This window comes from Vespula pensylvanica, chromosome 13, assembly GCF_014466175.1.
Source record: "Vespula pensylvanica isolate Volc-1 chromosome 13, ASM1446617v1, whole genome shotgun sequence".
In the NCBI taxonomy this organism is placed as follows: Eukaryota; Metazoa; Arthropoda; class Insecta; order Hymenoptera; family Vespidae; genus Vespula; species Vespula pensylvanica.
This window is the reverse complement of record NC_057697.1, coordinates 3738553-3741582: the sequence shown is the minus strand read 5'-3', so window position 1 is coordinate 3741582 and position 3030 is coordinate 3738553. Positions and strand designations below refer to the sequence as shown.

Below are 3030 nucleotides of genomic sequence, written 5' to 3'. Positions count from 1 at the left end.
AAAAAAAAAAAAAAAAAAAAAAGGAATTTACGAATTCGATATAAAGAATTTGAAATATAAAGAAATCGTATTCGTATAGAATAGATAAAATGAAATAAAAATCTTGATTAAAAAGGATCGAGTGAATTTGATCATTGAATTTGAAAAGAAAATTCTTAGCTGGTAGTTCGCCGTTTGAATTTGAAAAGGGACATTTCAATGGCAACTTCAAGTAAAATCCTCACGATTCGTGCTAATCGGGGCGACGACGACGACGACGACGACGACGACGACGACGACAGGACGAGAGAAAATTAAAAATTTTTCCGGACTAAATTCGAAATCGTGCTTTCGGTAAAAGCGTAAAGACGTCAAGTAAGCAAGCAAGCAAGCAAGCAAGCAAGCAAGCAAGCAAGCAAGCAAGCTAGGAACGACCGGTTAGAACGAAACTGAGATTAAACTTCGCTTCGGCTCTCTCGACGAATAGTAAGAGAACGAAGTTTTCCATCGTGGAAAGGTGAGAGGTAACTGCACGTCCCGATGTAATTGGCAAATATCTCGCAGCTGCTTTTTCCGAGTTATCGTTTCGAATGAATTCATTTCACGTAGCTTTACTTACATTCATCAACATTGTAATATATTTCTTTTTATTTATCATAGAAAGAACTTGATCGTTAATCGGATTAAAAATGTTTATGATTCGAATCTTAAGATTTGTTATATATAAAACATCAGGATTATATATATATATATATATATAAATGATTAGTATTATAAATTCAAATCGTTGAATTTTTGTAACATTGTCAGTAATATCATCCACGATTGTTTAATATTTAAGCTCGTATCTTTAATTTAAAATAAGTGAGAAGAGGGTGATTGAGGAATAGAAGAAATTTGTTACGTCCGTGTTAGATTAGTTTTCTTTTCTTTTCTTTTTTTTTTTTTTTTATTATTTTTATTAATTAAAAAAACAAAAAAAAAACAAAAGAGAAAAGAAATGTTTAGTCGGAATAGAAATTTAGAATGATCGGTAATTATTCGTATTAATTTCTCTTTATTTATAGATATACTATTATATCATATATGGATACAGAGATATTTTATTATTAAAGAAAAAAAAAAAGAAAGAAATTTATTATTAATATGAAAGATTAAAAACTTACAAGATCTAAATGTAAGAGTTCTAAAACAATCAAGAATTAAATTGGAAAGATAATTCCATACGAAATTTCTAAAGAACGTTCTAATTATTCAAAAAACATTTCTTATTATAATTATAATACATGACCGATAACACGTTACAAAAAAAAAAACAGCAGAAGAAAAAAAAATTAAATGAAAGAAGAAGAAGAAGAAGAAGAAGAAGAGAAAGAAAAAAAAATCGGAAAAATTAGAATGGAATTAGAAAAGAGTTAACAAGGGGTAGAATTTAAGAAAGTGGATCAGAAAAACGTCGATTGCCGTTTGAAAACTTTTCCTAACATACGATCAATCTAGAAAAGGAAGAAAGGACAATCGAGCTTCGAACAAAGTTGTTTTCCGAAGGAAGCTTCTCCATTGAAGTACCGATTAACCGAATGCACTCTACTATCAAGAAGAAAAGTAGAAAAAAAAAAAAAGAAAAAGAAAAAAAGATCTATTAGTAAAGCTAGCAATGTTCTCGCGTGTGGTAACTACATACCCTTAACGAAAGTACGAAAGATCGTAAAACAAATAAGTACCTACATAACTCGTCCAAGAAAATTACACCTTTCTGTCTGTGTGTCCGTCTGTGTGTGTGTGTGTGTGTGTGTGTGTGTGTGTGTACGCATGCATAGGTACGTTTAAATAATTACACTTTGAAAATGTTCGAGAACATCTTCGATTACCATCGATCTACTAGAATTTAATTTTCTTTAAAGAAAATTTCGATGTTGTAAAATAATTTTGTCTTTAATTAATAAATAAACGATTAAAGGAAAGTTTTAAATTGTTAATGGAAATTGTGTTTTTAAAATTTTAATAATAGAAATTTAAATCAGTGAATAAATAGGAATTATTATATGTTAAATATAATAATTCGTAATTAAAGAAAATTATCGTAAATGAAGATCGATTTATACAGAACACAGAGAGACAGACAGACAGAAAGATAAATCAAAGAAGATCTACGATTAAAATTCACTTTATTTTAATAAGAGTATAATTTTTCATATAAATGAAACAACGATTCTGTATATAGATCGAAAATAATTTTTCGACGAAGTTAACGAAATAAAATAATAAGAAAGAAAATTTAAAAAAGAAGCGATAGAGTAATTGAAAGACAACTGCTTTACTTCTCGATCGAATTAATCATTTCTTGGTTGAAAATAGAAGAAAAAAAAAATATATATATATATATATAATAAGAAGAGACAGAAAAGAAGAAAGAAAGAAAGAAAGAAAGAAAGAAAGAAAGAAAAAAAAAACGAAAAAGATTAAAACAATAAAAAAAATTGCTGACTAACATCAAGTTTTCTTCTTCTACGAGGGAGCAGAGGAAGAGTGGGGGTAAGGGTTTCATCGGTGTTTTTGTCTCACTTTTTTTACGATCCCACGACGGCTGTTTGCTATATGCTTTAAGATGGAAGGGGTTGAAACCATTACCAACGCATGGTCGTTCCAACAATGGGGTCCAGAGTAATTCCGCAAAGGAGTGGAAGACTCAAGAATATTGCAAAAGTTAGGGTAAGTCGAAAGAGAGATTACTATGAGCTTCCTTTTCTTTTTCAACGAGAGAATGCATGGAGAATGGGTTATATGTAACGTCTAGGGTGACTCTTTATTTCCTTACAAGTTCTTTCTCTCACACTATATATACATATATATACATATAAAACATACATATACGTATATATATACACATATCTATATATATATATATAAATATATAGGGTAGTCTATTAATATAAAGCATTAAAAGTTATATCCCTCGACATTTCATTTTTATTAAACATCAAGCACTGATTTTTCTTTTTTTTTTTTTTTTAAATATGGAGAAGTCATATATATATTCACATATATATA

The 3030-nt window shown here is 28.9% G+C and overlaps 1 protein-coding gene across 2 annotated transcripts in view; it reads right to left on the bottom strand.

The window, feature by feature from the left end:
• Positions 1–3030, bottom strand: part of LOC122633907 (beta-1-syntrophin) — a 543550-nt gene that overhangs the window by 395705 nt on the left and 144815 nt on the right. The window lies entirely within an intron of this gene.